The 19,871-nt window shown below is 48.3% G+C and overlaps 1 protein-coding gene across 5 annotated transcripts in view; it reads right to left on the bottom strand.

The window, feature by feature from the left end:
• The window catches only part of LOC144120532 (monocarboxylate transporter 12-like), a 45,475-nt gene that overhangs the window by 11,774 nt on the left and 13,830 nt on the right, over nucleotides 1-19,871 (bottom strand). The window contains exon 1 of one of the 5 annotated variants that reach the window (XM_077653051.1): nucleotides 18,601-19,026. The exons of 3 other annotated variants lie outside the window; for them this stretch is intronic. The gene's annotated coding sequence lies outside the window, so the exon portion shown is untranslated. Of the gene's footprint in view, nucleotides 1-18,600; nucleotides 19,027-19,871 lie in introns of those variants that run through there. One more of the 5 variants, XM_077653050.1, reaches the window with a different exon arrangement.

Genomic DNA, 19,871 nt, shown 5'->3' with positions numbered 1-19,871 from the left:
AGGCATGTCTCCCGTTTTGCCTATCTCGTTATTTGCATAAAGGAAAGACGAAGGCCTGGCCTGCCTTGACTGGCCATGTGCAATGCGAGTGGCAGGAAATGCGCTGAGCCAGCGGCGGCAGCCTGGAAGGTGCAAATGCACGGGCTCAGAGAAAAAGAAAAAAAAAAACAAGTGCTTGTCGGCTTATATTGTTTTCCCCTTCCTTTGTAATGTTATGTCGTCTTCCGGGAAATCTTTGATGCACGGCACGTATTTTTCTGTCCCATTTTCTGACAGCGCTCCCACACAGGTCAACGCTGATGAACGTAATAACGCAAAACACTGTTCTTATCTTCTTCGGTGAGCGAGAATTAGCAGAAAGAGTGTTTCGGGTGCGTGGTGAAAAGAGCAAGAGCAGTGACACAATGCGGCTACGCGGTAAATGCCGCGGGCTGTCTGCAAGGGAGGGGGGGGGGGGATAGCCCGTCGAGAGAAGGACTAATGGGTTCGACCATATTGTGCAGGGACTTGAGACTACTTTTAAACCGGCGGCAAGAAAAAAAGAACCAAGCCGAAGCATACCACTTTGCAGTGCAGGCACTCACAACTGAGCTACTTTACCGTTTACCTCAAAATGTATTGCCAACCCATACCCAGAAACTCTGGACAAATGCATTCTTCAACGGGAAATAGGTTATGAACGTAATTTTTTTCATACATCGTAATATTTCGCTATAACTGTCAATACACCCGTATATCTCACCTCGGCATGGCTACCATTTTTTTTTTTGCTGATAAGGTTTTTGCGATCGTCAAAACCGTTCACCTTTGGCTTTCTACGGCAGTATTGACTACTCTATGCGAGTGATGGACAAACATTAAAGAAATATCTTGATACGCGTCGGAAGAACGAACCATTACCTTCGATATTTCCCCACCAGTACCGTACAATATTATAATATTCACAATTTCTGTCCAGGAATCCTGGACTTGTTTGGAACACAACACAGCTCGAAGTATAAATAGAAGAAAACCATGCTCAAATAATGGTTCAACATGCATTCATACCTAGAAAACTTGTCGCCACGCTAGTAATACAATAGAGGCAATCGATGTGATCGAGAGCGATTTGGTAGTGCGTGAGGGCCGCTTGTACACTATTAGCAACAGTTACTTCTAACTCAAGGTAGATTTTTGTGGATTAGTCTGTCAATGTAGATTCTTGTGGACTGCTCTGTCTAAAGCCGAACAAAATTACTAGTAATTTACCACTATTACCGCCACCACTTTTTTAAAATCAAATACAGCGCTTGAATATGCGGACAGAAATGTGAGACGGACACACCACCATATAGCACACAGTACCGCACAATAACGCACAATGTGCACACAATAACACACTCAGACCATTGTATGTGTGTGTCTCAACTTTCTGTCTGTGTCTTCAAGCGCTGTATTTGATAAAATGCATAACCAACTAGCCAGATTCCCTTACAAAAATTTGTTTAGACAGTCAGTAGACTGTCTATGGACTTCTGTCTATAGAGTGTATAGACTGTATAGACAAACCCTAGAGAACAGTCTATAGGCAATACATATAATGTTGACAGTCCATAGATAATCTATAGATTTATGGTCATACACTTTTAGTATACATTTTTCTATCGACAGACTATAGACCATGAATAGACAAAAAGATATCTATAGGAAAGCAACAGAGTCTATAAGAAGTCTATAGACTGTCTATAGATCATTTTTATAACAAGCCACTTTGTTAAACACCACCACCATTACCACCACCAAAGAGGGGCGGCATAATGCAGTAATAACTGCAGAAACTTCCATACGTGTAGGAAACTTTCCCCGCGCCTCATCTGAGTCGTCATCGCTCCGTCTTTTTAATCTTTTTTTCTCTTCCTTTTTATCTTTAGTTTGGCCGCACTGCGTGCGATAAAAGCTGGAGCGAGGTGCCTCGCAGTGCGCTGCCAGTAGCGAGGGGACGTGCCGTAAAGCGTGCGTGCAGCCGACGGAGGAAACCCAGCTTCGGGCGTTGCTCGCTCGTGTCCGTTGGCCTTTTCCCAGCTAATGGCTGCTGCGCGAGCGATAGAAAGGCAGCTAAGTCGAGGCGGCGGATGAGAGGAAGGCCGGCGTCCTTCGCGTGTTTCGGAAGCCGAAAAAAGAGGCGTTTTCTGCGCGCTTATCAGCCGCAGTCGCTCATTCAGCGAAGAATCGCGCCAGTCGAGGGGGAGAGCCGAGGCCGGACGGCGTGGCAGTGCAGGATCGCGTCAGGGACGCGCTCTTCGTCGTCGCGTGCTCCTGGGCTTGCGCCGGCCGAAGGACGCTTGGCGTTACATCACGATGCGGCGGATATTTCTCGGCAAAGATAGAACACTTAAACGGAACGCCTTATTCTTGTATGGCCTCAGTCTCCCTCTTCATGGCACTACCCGCGGAGACGTCTCTTGCGTGGAGGCCCCGAACCCCCAGCACAAGTGGGATGGACACTCATCTCTCTTCGCTGTACCGGGGAGGTTGGTTCGGGACAAAGGGGCGACTGCGGTATTTACAGAGCGTGTTTCGGTGCTGGGAACCCCAGCACAAATGAGTGAGACGCACTTGACTTCCTGGCATTGTGGTAGCAAGTACTACACTTCTTGGTGCCATAGAATTCCATCAAGGGAGGTGGGTCTCACCTACTTGCATTCCCGGATATTCTGGACAAGCGCCTTTTTTAAACGGGAAACAGTTTTTGAATGCGATTTTTTTTCATACATCGTAAGATTTCATTATAACAATCAATATAGTCGCGGGCCTCCCCTCGATAGGCTTGCATTTTCTTGCTATTAACGTTTTCGCTATCACCACAAACGTTCCCCTTTGGTTTTCTATGGCAGACTTTACTCGATGCGAGCGATGGACAAACTTGAAAACAAATATTTTGCTACGCGTGGTAAGAATAAACTATTATCTTTAATATTTCTATAATAGCACCTTAAAATAGACCACAGTTGCATCACAATTAAAATTCATGTTCAAGAATCCTGGAATTGTGCTGGGATTTGGGCACGAGAGCCGTCTGGTGTGTGCCAGCGTTATTAAATGCGTTTCTATGCTACGAATACAAGAACAAGTGGTTTGCATCCACCCACGTCGTGTGTGGCTCTCTTTTTTTTCTTTTTTCTATCGTCCCCTTCATCCTTCCCCTTGGGTTGACGTTGAGAAGATCCGGCTACTAAGCCGGACTACCCGGGTTCAGTCCCGGCCTCGACGGCGGCGTTTCGGTGGAGGCGAAGCGCAAAAGGCACGCGTGTACTGTGCGATGTCGGTGCACGTTAGAGATTCCCAGGTGGTCGAAATTTGTCCTTCCTCCCTTCCCTCACACCGTGGTTGAGGCGTCCACCAAGAAGTGAGACAGTTACTGCGCCATTCTGTTCTCAAAACCAGTTTTATTCCTTTTTCTGGTATCGTAAAATATCGTCACTTTAAGCATGAAAGAGGGTAGTGAATGCTGTGGCGTAGTCGATGCAAAGAGCTTCGTTTCTGCGGCGCCCCTAGTCTCCGCTGATCGTCGTGGGTCTGCTTCACCCTGTTCATCGGTGCTCTCAGGTGCAGCCCAACAACGGGGAGCAGAAGTGCTGGGAAAAATGCTCTTCTTTAACATGTGCCGACGAAAGCAGGCGATGGAAAGGAGAGAGAGAGAGGGACGAGCTGCTGAAGGAAGACCGACGGGGCGTCTGAATAAAGAAAAGCGGCCACAAGTACGCCTTTTGAGCATGCGGATAGTCATGTAGCCACTGCACCGACGGTGGTGGCGCCGCTAGTGTGGAAAAAAAAAAAGCCGCTAGACGATGCTTGCTTCGCTGCGAATGCACAGCAATATAACTGACGCCAGGCACTGTCACGTGCACACAGGGAAGCATGCCACCTGATTGCCCAACCACCACAACGTTTATGACAAGGGAATTATAGATGCAGCGAACACTCGCCTCAGCACAGGAATGGAAGTCGGTAGAAATCAGACGGTTCCACTGAAAAGAAATGCTGCTTCGGCCTTTGTGAGGTAACACAAATCCTATCTCTCGTTCCTCCTCACCTCAGACCCCGCTACTGGAGTGAGTGGACACCGCTCTGGCGCAACAAACTCAGCACATCCACGATGCGTGCGTAAAGAATGAGGCTACAAGCCTCGTTACCTTGTCTCGTGGTGAAAGCGGTTTTCAGACTTACTAATCGCGACGCAAATAGCTCAGATAACAAGTTTTTGTCGTTATTAATTTTTGCACGCTTGCATTGATTGACTGCAGTCGACTTGAATGAGACATGCGGGGACGGCTTGAAAGTCGGAGAAATAATTTGCACGGACAAAATGTGTTTATTCAACGAATGACGAACATTCTGCACGAAAAAACAAAATGAACGCTGTAACGCTCTCACCAGTAGCAAACACGCGTCTGGTACGAATGGTTTCGAGGAGGGGGGCAGATTGATTGACAGCCGAGGGCACCACAGCGACGTCTGCAGTCTGTCAGTTTTCTCTTGAAGCGTCTTCGAGTATTTCCACAGAAACTACCGGAAAACCATGCAGCCCCCCATCTTCGTGCAGATAATTATTCTTCTTATCACGTTTTCTAATGCATTTATTCTTGTCTTAGAGCACAAAAAAAAATATATGTACAAGTGCCCACAAAAGTTACCGGAACACTGAAATCTCGGAATTTACTCGCTGTCTAGAGGCGTAGCCTGTCATAGAGGGGTGCACTGTGCAGGTCACGCAGGGAATTGCAAAGCACGCCATTCAGTTTGTGGCTGCATGCTTGGACTTCCCCTCAATTTGGTTTTTATTAAGGTTATCAGAAATTAATCCAGAATAGACCGGTGATGCGGTGTTTCTAATTGTAAGTTTCCTATAGGGACACCGACTTTTGAAGACTCTTCTTGAACTCGATGTCACCCGACTTCGCGCCTATTGCGGCTTTTGCCTTTTTTTCAAAGCCGTGAAACGCCCTACGCGCTCACGAATTTTCAATACGCTCCTTTCTTGAACTATTTCTCCCAATTAGTCAGCGGTGGTTATGCTCTTGGCATCATCGTTAGCCTTTTAAGGTGATTTGTTCACAACTTTGTACACTGAGAACTCGCAGTGTTTCTCAGGGTGTGTTCTCGCGCACGAATTTCTTTGTTTCAGGAGAATTTAGCCTCCCTTAGCCTTGAAAATAGGTGCTTCTTATGCCAGCTAGCTGATACAGCAAAAAATATTTTCTAAATCAGTGAGATTTCTGGCACGTGTTTCGCCATTTTCGTGCTGGCAGATTTTGCCACCAGTACTAATTTGTATTTTTTCCCCCTGGACTTCTTACGTTATGTGCATCTTCGAAACACAAACTGATTCTGTGGTTCCCAGGGTGTTGTTTTTATAAGTATGAGTGTTTTAATATTTAAATTTCCAACTATTTTGACAGTTTGTTAGAAATTATGCGTACGCGCGTAAAATATTAAGCATTGCTGTTTTCTGTAAAAATGGCAATGAATTGGATTTCTTGATTCATTTACAGGTATTTATACCGAAAATATTTCTTTCCTATTGTGATAGGTGGAACCTGGAGGAGTAAAGAAAGAAGCATCTTTCTACAGAGCGGCTGAGTTGACAAATGATGACAGCTTCAGCTTTTTAGACCAAGTATCTTTTGGTTAAAACGTTATGGAGACCACCTCGCATAGCTACGTGAAAAAAAAACAAAAAACAAGCATTGCGTGAGACGACAAATTCGAAGGACAAACTGTTCTTGGTTTGATCCTACCTGCCTATTTGTGTTTCTTCTGTCCTGTCCATCGTAAATTCAAAAGCGCATACATTTCTGAGTTGGCTCAGGCGCTTGGACTTGGTTCAAGACTTTCGTTCGAACTGCAACATGTTCTTACCTCCGAGTTCTCTCTAACTTTACAATTTGATCGTAGCCACCTCGCAGGGAAGAATTGGGACAGATGAATGCTGATAAAACCCACCAGTCAGCAAATACTATTTGTCCGAATGCTAATAAAACAGCTTGCGTGTCCTTCAATCGCCGACACTGTTAGTGGTGGCGCAACCACCATCAGGGGTGATGGGGCGGTGGTACCCTTGAAGGTGTCGAACTGAGAGCAGGCCTATCGCTAGATTAGATGCACAGAAATCCGACCTATTCCAGCAAGTCGTCCCCGAAGCGGTTCTGCGATTACTTCGACCTTGCCTTACTTTGTTTTCCGGCGCACTGCTAAGTTTCCACCCGTCTCCCCAGTGATGCCTGCTATAAACACCTCAGTCGGCGAGCCCGTCGCGTCGTCGAGTCAGCAGGGAAAGACGCGACCTCATACTGGGAGCACGCTATCAAATGAGGTCGCAAGCGGCTCCTTACTCCGGTGTGCTTCTCGCCCGGCTCATTATTGCTAACTGCAACAGTCGAGCCGAGATGCGCTATTTCTACGCACGGGACGCTCGTTTAGGCGACAGCGTTGTTCGTACGCCACGCGTAACAGGCCCGGAGCGGCGGAAAGTGTCCTCGGATTAGAGTCTCGCTCCTGGAGACAATGAGCCTTGAACGGCACTTAGGCCTCACGCCGGAGTAAATAATAGCTGCAAAGATAAGGAAACAGCGTTCCTCAAGGTCGTAGGCATTCAAGAGTCGAGGTGTATCCGCGAACGACATCGCCAGAGAAAGTGGCGGCCGATTACCATCGCCCGCTGAGCAACATCACTTCGCTTGAATAAACTATCTCGCGCAATTTTTCTGTTCTTAGACGTTCCCCATGTGTGCTATGGAGAGCGCGAGCATCAGCTCGGTGATATCTCCGCCGCGCTCGACACGTTCTGCGTGCGGCGCTGATCGGGTCGGCGACCCCCTGCCGAGAAGCCGCACTCGAGCCGGCTGCCTCTCGCGTATGCTACACATCGTCGACTCGCATATCCAACGCGTATGCAGCAGTGGAATTTAGTCGCATGTATGCAATGCTGTTCATCATTGTCTCTTTTTCTGTCATTCTTGTGTTTTTATTTGGAAGAAATGTTGTGGCTGTCTCTTTGATTTTCGTGCATTTTGCAGAAATTCGTTTCTCGTTATAGTCACGTAGGCATCTTTTATTGTTCTTTGGACATTGCTTTGGAGACATGAAGTTCGGTTCTTGTCTCTTTTTCCTGTCCCCGCTGCGGTAAAAAAATTTTATGTGTGTAGAAACAACTCGCCCAGCAACACGGCGTGCTAAATCAATGCACAGTTGTTCTCTGCTATGCATAACTACCCTCAATATAATTCCCTCTTTAGTGTACTTGAAATAAAGATATGACGCATGGGAGCGTGCAGTGTTGGCGCAGTGACGCTTTTCGCTTGCAATGTTCGGGTATGCTCATGAGCCAGACGTTACATCGTGCTCAAAGGCGCGACACGATGCCTGAGGGCGACAGATTCGCTGTCGCTTTTTCGAAGAGCTCTGGGTCGGACAACAGCTGCAAGGATTGCAAGTGCGTTGGCGTTTACAGATAACTGAGGAGATGAAAAAATTGTGGATGACGTGCACGATATATTGCATTCAATTTGGGAACAAAAAGGAACTAAAAGGAAGGGAGAGTGAAGGAAAAAAAGCAGCTAAGGATGAGAGAAAAATTAAATTGCGATGACACCCTAGGTGATGCGAATGATCACCGCTATATCTTTTTTTTCCTTTTTCATCTCGCGCAGAACAGCTGAGTAGCTTTGTAAGCTTAATACTTTTGAACCGCACGGCTTACAAGCTGTCGAGCTGTACAGAAGTAGAATTGCAAAAATTTGTCAACTTCTGCAGCGCAGCACACCTTCGTACCACAGTTTAGTACGCGCTCTTGCACCGCGCAATCATTTTGAACTTTGGCAAGTCCCTAAATTCCTTACTGTTTAAGTAACGCATAGCATAAGCAGTGTGCGTAAAAAGGAAAAAAAACCCGCAAAAGTCCGGACGTGACACAAAGAGGAAAAGACTGCTAACGACGGAGTAGGTTTATCGTCACTCAGGTTTTGCACGCCAGTGAACAGAAGAGAAAAGATTGCGTGCATTAAAAAAAACCGCCTGTCAGGAGGGAAAGTTTTGTTCAAGGACATCAAAGGCGTTCCTTTCTTCCTTTCTTTATTTCCAGATGTAGGCGCACTGCTTGGAGATGCATGGTGAACTGGCCTATAGATTAAGATTAGCTGCAGCTAGCCGCACGTTCAGAAATATACTCGTTAGTACCAGTGTCCGTTCTTATAGCACGTACGTATCGCCTGGTAGGTCATTCACACATACTTATATTTTACAGCATAAAACGAGGGATGTCATTTGCGTATTACACAGCAACTACCACGTGGTATACGGCTGTAAAATCGCGGATAAGCCCTCTCAAACCCTATATATATCCTCCGTAATCCTGCGGAAATGAAAAATTTGTCTAATATTTGTCAAGCGACTTGCAGGCGTAGCAGTCACCGATTGAGGTTTGGTGCTGTAGAAAACTGTAGTTGTCCTTCTTTTAGAACTTACACTCTAACTGAGTGAGTATGGCGAGAGTCGCATGGTTTCTCACCTTTTGAGAAGCTTTCAAAAGGTGGGAGTCAGCGGGAGTAAGTTTGAGTTGATGGTAAAAAAAGTTGGTTTGCAAACGAAACCAGACCTGACAAAAAAAGTGAGTGGATTGATGGATATTATTTTAACACACAGTAAAGCACTTCTAAGCACCTTTCCCGTTCTTAATACTGCAGTCAACACACACACACACACACACGCACACAGACGCGTTTAAGCAATGAATTAAGGCCCAAATCTTCCCGTGTGCCTCGGAAACTATAATTTCCTACGTACCGGACGTTGAAGCATTGTCGGCATTGCAACCCATTTCAACCATGTTTTTGTACCCAAATCATCATAACCTATAATTTAAAAATAAAATGGGTAATACTGTTTACGCTGCGGGTCCCAGGAAGATATGACGTCATGAATTCCGATTGAGAATTCCCGGATTTCGAACCCGACCGTGGCGGCCGCGTTTCGATGGAGGCGAAACGCAAAGGCGCCCGTGTGCTGTGTGATGTCAGTGCACGTTAAAGATCCCCAGGTGGTCTAAATGATTCCGGATATCTCCACTACGACACCTCTTTCTTTCGTCTTTCACTCCCTCCTTGGGGGTGACATATGGGTGACATATGGTTCAGTGGAAGGAACGACTGGTCCCAGTAAAACAAGTGCGGTCTATTCTCGGTGACTGACCCAGACTTTATGAATAAGTGTGCTCTCTCTGTCTCAAGATTGCAATGCCCGGTGCTATCTTGGCGTACGCATTGCGCTTCGGGGACAAGGTATTCTTAGAACAGTGCGAAAAAGACGCGGGAAACGAAAAAGGAACACTTAAAGGCGGGACGCGCGCTAATCAGGGAAATTAAGGGCTCGTTAGGTGTATAAACCAGTAAGGCCGACAGTCAGTGAAATCGAAGAAAGCAAAGCTAATTTGCAGTGCCTTAACTGCGTTGTCCTCATACTTCGTTTCATTTTTTTCCTCTCAGGTTCTTCATCATTTAATCGAAGTAAGTAGAAGAAAAGATGGCTCATTGCCGATGGGGCAACGAATCCACAGTTCACGTGCTCAACCTAATCAGGTGTGGCTAAGCTTGACGCATTGGAATGTAGCCCACATGTCCGTGCGCATAAATCGATAATACAAAGAAGGGCAGTCGAGACCGACGTCGGTCATTTAGTAGCGGCAACACACGAAGGGCGTGAGTTGGGATCCCACACCAATGGCGCGTTCTGTTTTCTCTTTTTTATATAATCGCTTCCATTTCGTTTATAATTTAAAAATATTTACAAAATCAAATCTCTACCTGGAAAAACTTTGTAGTTTGCCTGTGTTTTCCCCAGTTTTTTTTTTTTTACTGTTGGGTTCTTTTATCTACTAAACTGGCATTTTACCTGAAAAAAAAAAAGACGGATATCTGAAGCTTAGTTGTTCCGTTATCTCTCTTATCTCGCATTCAACAGCTATCCAACGCACTTCCGTGTACGCTCTGCCATAGAAGCGCCTTTCTATCTATAAATAGAGCCTCATCTCTCCTCCTTACTGAAAAAGACAAAACATAAAAATGCCCGCACTTTACGTGTTTTCTTGGAATCGACGTTGTCGTTCTTGGAATATGCTTGACAGCGAATTGTCACATTTAAGCCTGCGCAACGCGATAAAAACGCGCTGTTACTCTTCCGACAGACTCGTGTGTATCTGGCGGCATTCTGCGCCGACGAACCGAGAAATTTCCGCGTCAACTCGCGAAATCTAGGGCTCTACCTCATTGCATCTAATACAACCGTGCGGAGCATGAAACTCCTCTTTCAGGAGCCGCCGCCGTGGCTCAGTGGTTATGGTGCTCGGCTGCTGACCCGGAAAGAATCGGGTTCAATCTTGGCCGCGGTGGTCGCATTTCGATGGAGGCGAAATTGTGCGGTGTCAAAACGCGTTAAAGAACTCCAGGTGGTATAAATTTTCCGGAGCCCTCCACTATGGCGTCCCCCACAGTGCGAGTCGCTTTGAGGCGTGAAACCCCACAATTTTTTTTTTTTGAAGATGCTTTCCGTGTTTCGGCGCGTTCACGAATCACTAAGAGCAGCAGCCTTACGGGTCATTCGTTTTGTTTTAATTATTTACTGAGCATTAAGTGAACATCCGTCCCGGCGTGATTTGAGAACGATAGGCAATCGTAAATTGCGCAGGTCACGAAACAAAAAAGTATTCCGTTTAAAAAGCGTATGTCATTCATGGGTGTGGGCTCTGAGAGAATGGAGAACTGCGCGTAATATGGGACAAATCGTTTGAGAATAGAGAAGTTCCACTGGTTAGACCAGCTTAGATAACATGGCATGGAACACCGTCTTAATTTTTAATTGCATAGTAATAAGCTCTGACAACGTATTCTATTAAGCTACTGAATGGTGAAGGAACGACCCTTTAAAAATAAGCGTAGGTAATTACACCTCCCAAATTTAAACACGGTCCCGTAGGCCTGAAACGAAGTGAGTGGGTAGATGGTCGGAATCTTTGCTTGTGCCTGCCCTCCCAAAGTATATTCGACACATCATCAATAATTTTAGCTCAGACGGGGATGGCTCAGAGGAGGAGGAGGAGGAGGAGGAGGAGAGATTTTAATGAATACAGGAGAGGTCTGCCTGGCTGTTAGCATAGCATGCTTTTCCAGAGACGACTCAAGGATACCTTCCCTAATTGTGTTCTGCGGTAATTGCTGCAGCGTAGAGTGCGTAGTGCTCATTGAAGACAAATGTTGCGGAACGATTCCGGTTTCCTCCAAGAAGAGTAACACTAGTTTGTAAAATGAAGACCGCTTACCACACGGTTTGCCCTCGGATCGAGACTGCGAGCGTCAAGGGTGGCCACCGTACGGGTACGTGTTAAAAGGTCTGGCGCAATTCAGTATGCCCGTTTCATTAAACGGATGCAAAGTAATGGGAAAATGTTGCACCATAGCGAACGAACAAGAAAAGAAAGGTGGTGGGGGCACCATTCTCAGAAAGGCAGGAATCTCCGGTTTCCCCGAACGGGTGCAGATTTCCTGTGCGGCGATCCGTTTCTGCCTCTGCTGACGCGTGGCTTCTTCCTGTGAAAAGGCGCTCTGCTCTTCTGCCGACGCGGGCCGACCCGACGGCAAGCAGCGAAGCGCATCAGCGCAAATGCGCGCGCAGACCACCCAGTGACATCGAGGAGATAGCGTTGAGGGTTCCGCGTCGCCCGAAAACCGCTGTCGTCTTCGGCGGTGTTGTTGGCCGTGAGCGAAAAATCCTGATGGAAGCCAAGAATTGATAAAATTGGTTGGTATTGTTTTTATGGGGGTTTAACGTCCAAGAGCAGCAGATCAGGCTATGAAACACGCCCTAGTAGAGGGCACCGCAATATTTCGACTACCTGGGTTTCTTTAGCGTGCACTGACATCGCACAGTACACGGGCGCCTTTGCGTTTCGCCTCCATCGAAATGCGACCGCCGCAGCCGGGATCGAACCCGCGTTTTTACTGGCGTGGTACGCAAACGTGCCCGCGCACTGCTGTTTTGGTACACGTTATTAGGGAGCGTAAACTAAGACCTAGACTGCTTTGAGCACTGTTGAAGGTTAGATGGTTCGAATGTGAGGTTTAACCTTTCTAACCTGCACTTGGGCTATATACGAGAGACGTCGTAGTGAAGGGCTGAAAATTAATTTCGACCACCTGGATGGTTTTAACGCGCACTCTGTGATGTCACTGCGCTGTCCCGCTCGCGACCAGAGGCCGCACTGCGGAGGCGACTTGTGCCTTGACGTGTGTGCCACCACAGTCCTGAAAAGCAGTGACGAAGCGCGACCCGACTGAGTATCGCTGTGAGTGACAAGTATACTTTTACATGTACACTAATCAGTACTTGTCATTATGGCGCATGTACCTTTTCGATACAAGTACTGTGATGACAAGTACAGCGCATGTGCATTTCGGAAGACCATGTCACACGGGACAGGCTGGAGACGTTTCCTTCCATCACCAGAGGGAGCTGGGCTCTCGATAGGCTTGTGGCTTTTTTGTCCGCTCAAACTTTAATCGTACTGAGTGTCTTCCACTGCATCAAAGCCATCGCTTTCACTTCTGTTCCCTTATCACTGGATTAACTCAGTACCTGCTGCTCTCGTCGCCACCACAGATGTCCTACTATGGGCGAGATTGCCTACATCGCTGATACTGTGCGCAGTACTTGGCTGGTGTAATGGACGGCCATGAATGACGCGCTGCAGGTGCTCCAGAACAGTAGGCCAGTCACCAACGTCATGTTCCGCCTTCGTATACATAACACCCACCTCTTCCTATCTTAGCTATGACGCCTGAATGCAAATGACAGCCGTGGAGGTCTCCCACACATCAGGCAGCCGCAGGGTAGCTCCCACTTTTCGCACACTCACGCAAACGCTTCGTACACTGCGCAGAACGAGCGTAGTAGCTCTGAACGGCCTTTTCGGCTAGAAGTGGCTTGGCACAGCTAAAGTGAGCCTCGCCAAGAATCTAATTGCGTCACTTGGGCGCAGCCACAACTGCCTCGAGTGACAAATCGGTTTGGCCGCAGTCGCTTTTAGAGTCAGCAGAGAGCCCGCGCAAGTATGACCACGGAGAAAAAGAAGCGCTCCAGATGGCGTCGTTAGGGGGAATACGATAATCCCGACAGAGAATGCGAAAGTCATGTCCGCCTAACGCAGCCGTCACGCCACCGAGCTGCCCCGACAACAATGTCGGAGCACCGTGCAGCCGGGCGGCGCGCGGTGAAGGCCGAACCGCATAGCGACCTCCAAGACCAGAGCGGCAGCGTTTTATAACAGCGAGCGGGCCAGCGGTATGCGTATACCTATAAAGGTCGAGTGTATATAATAAATGGCATCACCCGCTGAGACCTGCAGCACTGCACGGCCAATGTTTTCATTCAGACCAGGCATAGCGCCCTTGGAGGTCAACATTTGCTTGCCCGGTTCAATTAAACACGTGACTCGAGCAAGAGAAATGACAGTGGCACTGAAACCCAGCTGCACGGCTCGCAGCACGATGCGAGAAAAGGCAGCTCCATTCCATATCCGCGTTTCGGTTGCCGATGCACGAGACAGCACGGTACTTTCGGCCTTAGAATAACCCGTGAGCGAAGAGAGAAGTATCTTCTTACACTGCCATCGACTAACATCTCGAATTGCGTAGATAACTGTGTTATTCAATTCACTTCACTTTATTACCTTAAAAACCCCACTTTGGGGGTATCACACAAGGGTGGGAGTGCAAATATCAATTGAATATGATTGCCTACATGATATTTATGCAGTGCATATTTAAAATGTTTACAAAACTTGATGGACAGGTGATGGCATCAACGTCGTGGGGACTAATAATAATAATAATAACTGTTTTTTTGGGAAAGGAAATGGCGTAGTATCTGTCTCATATATCGTTGGACACCTGAACCGCGCCGTGAGGGAAGGGATAAAGGAGGGAGTGAATGAAGAAAGGAAGAAAGAGGTGCCGTAGTGGAGGGCTCCGGAATAATGTCGACCACTGGGGATCTTTAACGTGCACTGCGTTTTCGTTTTCAGTCTTCAGCATTTTTGTCCCCACCACTCACCACTTGGTTCTCATCCTCGGCCTGACTGCGCCCACTGCAGGAAAAAGGCCTCTCCCATATTTCTCCAACTAAGCCTGTCCTCCTTGTCGCCACAAACCTCTTAATTTCATCAGCCCACCTAACTTTCTCTCGCCCTATGCTACGCTCGCGTTCTCTTTGAATCCAATCCGCTATCCTTAATGAGCATAGGTCATCTTGGTTTGCATGGTTTTTCCTGTGTAACGCCCCCCACCCCTCCCTCGCTCCTTTCCTAATAAATCCCTGTTTCGGTGCCATCAAATAAGCTAATTGCTTAAAATGGCGGAAAGCATAGGGGACTTGCATGCTCCATGCGCTTGCATCAATATCACGCGACTGGATCGCGGGGCGGCGCTGTAACAAATTCGTTTCCGAACACATGCATCACGTAAACTTTTGCAGCCAATTTTTCATTTTCAATGCTTGATCAGAGTTAACCTGTGCCTCTGTATGCCCTTGTGTGTGAAACTTGGCGAGAACTTTTCAATAATCATCCTCCTTTGCTAGATCCCTTTATCTGGTTACGTATGTCTGCTTTTAATATTGCCCTTGCAAAATAAGCGTCAGAAGCGTATACAGGCAGATACAAGCATGCCCAAGAACCAACATCTCGATGCTGAGTGAACGAATTCAAATGACCTGAATGTTTATTGCCTTCTGAGTCACTGCGGGCTCTCCGGTCCGGCAGATCAGGGCAAACTAGCAACTGGAACGGCCGGCGTTAAGTCTGCGAATGCGTTGCAGAGCGACTGCTACCGGCGGAAGTAAAACGCGTTCCATGGCTCAAGAAAGCGGGACGGCCTCATGGAGGTTACGAACGGCGGTTCCGGTTCTTCTTTCTTAGCCAAACGAAGAGGCGCACGTGCAAAAGTGCTGTTCGGGGAAAAGACGACCGGAGGACAGGCACACACACCTCATTATCGCTGATAAACGCCAGGAAAAGGCCCCGCGCGAGACGCCGTCATTCACGCCCGACAGGCTGCTCTGCAGCTGATATGCACTGAGGCGAAAGCACCGTGGGACGTCTGAGCCTGGCGGCATTTTCACTACACTGCCATCCATCACTGCGAATGCCACATAAAACAATAGGGTCGTAGCGCCCAAACTCGACGCTATGCAAAAGGTCGAGAAAAACTCCAGCCAACTCGGTAACGACTAAGCGAAGCCTTGTTCTTAACGTACAGACTGATTTTCGTGTGTAATTTCTTCGTCCTTATTACTGCCTGACATGCATGCCGTCATACACAGCTGCAACTAAAAGCTCAGTGTGACGAAATAGACTGCCGTACTAAAATGGTGGCAATGGTGTTGAAATCTCAACGCACTATTAACAATGTTTTCAATTGATGGAATCTTCAACTTAGTTCTGCTCTTTCAACCCATTGCGTAAATTTATTGCGACTTTTACAATATTTGATCACTGTAAGTTTGTTTAGGTATTTGCCTATGTGCATGGCAACCTCAGTATATTCGTCACAGAAAAGAAGTGAAAACTGTTTCCTTCACGTACTGCCCATTGTGAACTGTCCGTCATGCACCATTGCGAATATGGACAGGCAGGCACTATTGGACGCCGGCACGCCTTCCTGTTCTAATTGACGGCGGAGCTCGTAATACGCGAGAAAATCAGCAGAAACGGGGAGGCGTGACGTAGTATGTGGCGCTGCCGGATAGAAGAAAAAAAAAGTGAAAGACCAGGAAAGGGCGACTGCACACGTTTGAACGTGTCCTGTAATAACGATATGCAGCGCGATAAGCCATTGCACGCGTGGGTTGGAAAGCGAAGGTCTCCCGTCCACTTGCTGTAACGCGTTCGTGAATTACCGACGAATGGGAGCTTAATCCGCGCTCCCTCCACTCGCGCTTTTGTCCGCGAACAAGTTTCGTAACAGCAGCCGTTTATTAGAATATATAGTTTGCCGCATTAGCTGTTGGGGCCAGGTACACGAAGCTGGTAGCAATAATCGCATCGCTACATAATCATCAAGCAAGCTGTACTGTGAGATGCTAAATCGACTGCTTCGTCTGTGACGGGAACCTTTAGCAACCGTCGAAAAAACAAAAAACAAATAGGCCTGAGAAGATCGACATTCTCCACTCCTCAGCGGATGATGAGCCCTTCACGCATGTCGACTCAAATCAATAGATATATATGTATGATAATATTCATCGCGACGTTACGTTGCTCCTCGTGTCCTAAAAGATAAAAAAAAAGAGAAACTGAAAGAACAGATAGTGAAACGAGTGACGGGAGGAGAATTAGAAACATTTTCTGTTTCGCTGTTCCACTCATGGCACGGTGGTAGAAACGATGGCAAAAGAGAGGAAAGAGCGCAAAATAGATGTCATAAAAGACCGATTGAAATAAAGAAATGAAAATATAAAACCCTTCTGCGTGCGCTGGTGACATTTAAGCACGCAGTTTTCAAATATTCGAGAACCGCTCTGACGCCTATCACGGTTGGTGCGAGGCGAAGTCACACTCGCTTTTTCTTTCTATACGCAAAGGGCCCAGTGTTCAGTGGTCACTGTGGCGCTTGGAAAGACGCTCATTTAATGCCGAAGTGAGAGCGGCGATTTTGTTTTTATTGTATTGCTTGTAGCGGGATTCATGTTTGTAGATATATACCTCACTATAATATGTAGAACATGCCCGAAAGTCATAGTAACCAAAGTATATAATAATGGCTTTTGCGTTCGCAGCTGTTTTCAGCGGCTTCTTTGTTGACGGGAGGAGCGCGCGCAGAAACTGAAACGCATTCAGCGAGCTTCAGTACTGTAATCGCCAAAAGTGAACTTCAGTGAATTCGCAGACGGATTTGTTTTCGGGCGAATGTCACGTCCAAATAAGTAATATTGTTACTTTCAATACACGATAACTGATGAGGTCTGTGCGGCGCCTCTTTACGTGTCAGCATTTCCTGTCACGTATGTAAGAGTGATGAAAATTCGCGCGACAAATCAAGCTGCCTCAACGCAGTGGCTCAAAGCTCGAACATCGGCAATGCGCAATATACATGCAACGAGGACTTGCTGTTCCAGAACTTTTTACACTCCCGTGATTGCTTGTGTTTGGGTCTCACTTTCCTGGAAAATATAGGCTTTTAAGTATATGGAGGAAAGCTGCAAATTAAACTGCTTCCTGTCACCCCTGAAGAAGGAGCCAGGTGGTTTCCGTAACGTCGGGACTTTTTTTAAAGTTAAATGAGTTTTGGTAGGAGAAAAATTAGAGGGGACAGGATTGGCCATTCAGTACTTTGCATTGATAGGTCCCCGGAAGTCCTCATATCACTCCTGGCGCAGCGGTGTAGCGGTTAAGCGATGCGCCACTGCCCTGCGATGGCAGGTGCTGCCACCGGTGGGTTTTGTGCGACCCAAGTGGCTCTTCCCGAGCAACCTCTCGCGACCAGTCATTCATTTAACCGCCACCTGCCACGTTGGGCAGTTTGCTCACAATCCGGTGGGCAGGTGCTGATGACATCACGAGGCATGCGACTTAGGTGGTCCACACCTGCCACCTATAGATTGTTTCTCTGAGGAGTGTTCGTGGACTTTTCACTCACGGTCAACGACGCCGACGACGGCGCTGGCATTTCTGCGACACGGGCTCCTTAACGCTACCGCGTTACGATGTCTGACGATCTACTATAAGCTCTGAACGAAAGGACAAGCACAACTGCGCTTTCAAATCGCATTCGTCGGGAAGTGTGCACGTATACGTAGAATTTGTGGTGTATTCGTCCTAGTCTCCGCTATTTTCTCCATCTACTACCTGATAGCCTGAAGCTTGACTGTACCCTGGGAGCGCTAGCTTCTCTGCACAGGCAAAAAGCGAACCGTGGCGCTCTCGCGCGCGATTATCCTCTCTTCCTGCCCCCTGACCTCTTTCATTTCACTTCTACATTCTGCCTGCTATCCTTTATTTCCGCTGCCCCAGCTCAGGCGCTTCAGTATCGATGGCAGATGCCGGGGCTAGCAAGAATCTTTCCCTTCCTTTCTATTATTATTTTATTGAAGCCACTTACTACTACTGCTACTACTATCGCGCGCTCTCCACGTTCTCTCCACCGAAACCCTGCCTTTGTCTGTGCACGCGCCTTCTAGCCACAATCAACAGTTCAAGGCAAGGCGAATAGCATTGTTGCCTGTTCTAGCGTGAGTTAATCTACGACAACGAAACAAACTAACAAAAACCAGCGCCGAAACGACACTGGCATAAAGGTATTCAATGCAATCAAAGAATGCAAATAGATGGAGAACAGCTCGGCGAAAGACACGCACACAGCGTGAAGATGCTGAAAGCGTATACGAAATTTAAAGCTCCCTCCTCTCTGAAGAGGACGCTCGGGAAACTGCGTTCAACACGCCGCCTTGGGAAATGCGAGTTTTGAAAGACGCGTCAAGTTGGCGGGAAAGAAAAAAAAGCCACTCCGTCGTCCGACTGACCTGGGTGTTGGGAAGGCGCGCTGCTCCTCCTGCTGCGACCGACCCTTCTAACACACAAACAGCACAGGATTATAGCCAAGCCGATGGAGTCCCAGAGGCGCTGCGTAAGAGAAACCCCCCCGGAGACACTTCTCCTCCGGTCGCCGTGCCGTTACTCTTCTGCCGTCCCCGCCGTAGAGTCGGTCCGGCCAGCGAGGCCCGCTTACGTCAACGACGGTCACCTGCCCACTCCTTTCTCGCCGGACTTCTGGCGACTGCTGCTGCTGCCGTGTGGCCTCGTAGGCGACCGATCCGAGCTTCTCAGAGCACGACGAGAGACCGCGCACGGACAGGTGACACGGCGGTGCGGCTTTGAAACACCGACGAGCGGCGGCGACGGCGGATCCAGAGAAGCCCGTTTTTTTCTCTTCTTCCTCTCGCCGGCCGAACCGGACTGCGAGGGAGAGGCTCTGCTTCCGACAAGGGCGAGAGAGAGAGAGAGAGGAAGCCGCGCCGCAGCCGCGGAAAGCGAGAGCGATGTGTCACTCACCTCCTCGTCGGCGGCACGCGTAACTTTTCGCGATCGCCTTTCCCTCCATGCACTGCGTCCCCCTCTCCCTCGTCTCTTCCTTCCCTCACCCGCTGCGAAGTTGTTGCAGAGTCGTCCTGTGAGTGGCCTGCATGTTTTGCGAGGAGAGCTCGCGCAGAGGAGAGTTTCAAGGTGCCGGAATAACGGGTGACAGTGCCAAATTAGATTAGATTAGAGTCGTCACTGTTGCGCGCTGCACGGCCGATGCAGCGGCTCCTGGCTGCAGGGAACCAGTCTCCTCCTGTCGACGAGCGCCGTGCAAGCGGCGGGGAGGGACTCTGCTCGCTTCCGCGAAGGCTAGCTGCACGGCCGAAACACTGCGGCACCCTAGCTTCTCCGCTCTGCCTTCCTCCCCCGGACATGCCGTGGGTTTCACTTCTAGCCACATGGCCGCATACAGGCGGAGCCGTAGAATAGAACAGTTCATGCGTATTGGGATTTTGGAGAACTCAAGGAAGAAGACTTTGCAGTGTTCGATATCAAAGGGCACAGGCGTGGCGCTTACCATGTCCTGGAGTAGTCGTATACCATGCACGGCGTCCCACTCAGCCCAGATGATGTGCCCTCTAGACGTAAAGGCTGAGTGTCATCACCAGCAGCAGCAGCCGGCTGACGACGCGCAGTGCAAGACAAAGGCCTCTCCTATATCTCTCCAATTAAGCCTGTCCTGTGTCAGCCGCAGCCACCTTATCACTGCAAGCGT

The sequence above is a fragment of the Amblyomma americanum genome, chromosome 2 (assembly GCF_052857255.1).
Source record: "Amblyomma americanum isolate KBUSLIRL-KWMA chromosome 2, ASM5285725v1, whole genome shotgun sequence".
Lineage (NCBI taxonomy): Eukaryota > Metazoa > Arthropoda > Arachnida > Ixodida > Ixodidae > Amblyomma > Amblyomma americanum.
This window is presented reverse-complemented; position numbering and strand designations above follow the sequence as displayed.